Source organism: Acomys minous, assembly GCF_964271855.1.
Source record: "Acomys minous genome assembly, chromosome: 5".
Classification (NCBI taxonomy): Eukaryota; Metazoa; Chordata; class Mammalia; order Rodentia; family Muridae; genus Acomys; species Acomys minous.
In genome coordinates, this window is record NC_140494.1 from 44,805,259 (window position 1) to 44,806,695 (window position 1,437).

A 1,437-nucleotide genomic window follows, 5' to 3' on the forward strand; every position below is an offset into this window, starting at 1 on the left:
ACAGCCAAACTTTCCCTAGTCCAGAACTCATTTTTAGCTATAAAGTGTTTTATATCTGCCTTCGTGTTGTTATGATGGTAGCAAACATTTTTTGGAAGGCTTATCATATGCCAGGCACTATTTCAATGATTCATGGTATATTGATTTTGTTAATATGCATTCCATTCCAATGATGTAAATGATAACATGTCATCTCACAGATGAAAAACTCAAGGCAGAGTGAAGAAACTCACATAAAGGCACCAGATATGGACCCAGGCAGTCTGACTCAACTGTCCCCTTTCCTGCCAGCTATGCTACGTCGCCTCCTGATATGAGGTGTGTTTTCTCTGGAGAATGAGTCACAGAAGGACAAAAGTAAATCAAGAGACACTTTAAGTTAATGCCATAAAGATAAAAAACAGTATGCATGCTGGATTACTTATTCACAACGCATGAAACAAGGCTAGATATGAAAGTCCTCTTTATGGCCTGCTTGCCTTGGTAATGTATGGCCAGGTCCTATCTACTAAGTGCCCAGGGTTCCCTAGTTTCAGTATTTCAAGCCCCTACGTACTCTTTTGGACACTGGTTACACCCCAGTGTTCCTGAGGTCTTCTTTCTTATCATTTATGTCCCATCCTATCTTGATCCATAATAGGTGTTCATTGTATATATTATAGAATAAGTATATGAAGCAAGCGTAGTCCTAAGTTTGAATCCTCCTTCACCTACCAAGGATTTTTTGCAAGACGGGTGATCTAGAAACACCAGCTAAGACTGTACAGCTGATGTTCTTGGAACTTTGACAGAGAGATATCAAGAGATCTTGGATTTTTAATGTACACCCTCTAGCGGGACCAATAGAAAAACAAACTCATAGGATCAGTTCCAGGAGGATTTTTGTGGTATCTGATTTAGTGGCTTTTACAGGATAGTTAGAGATGGTGTGGTCAGTGGGACCAACGGACCAATGTCAGGGACACCTCTTGTGAAGATGACAAGGTTTTGGCTAGTCCAGGTTGCTCCAGACCACGACTTTCGTGTGAAACTTGAGACAGAGTAAGAAGCACTTCCCTACAGTCCTTACAGACAACATAGCTGCCAGAAAGATGAAGCAAACAGATGGGGGAGGGAAATCTGCCTGGATGCTTACTCCAAATAACTGTACAATGGGAGTTGGCTCCTTCAGGTCAGATTGTGGACATCCCACAGAGACTCTTTCTCTCTCAACTCCTTCCAAGAGCATCACCCTAAAAGGGATGCAGTTGATGCTACTTAAACAACCAACCAAACAACAAAAGGCACCCAGAAGCTTCCCAATTGGAGAATACAATTAGGAATTGCTAGACAATAAGAATCCAGAAGTGTTGCTATTTGAAGACTCCAGAATTGCCTATTATCCATGGATCTTGTGTGTACCACAGGGGGAGTTGGGGGGCTTTCAATAGGTGCCTT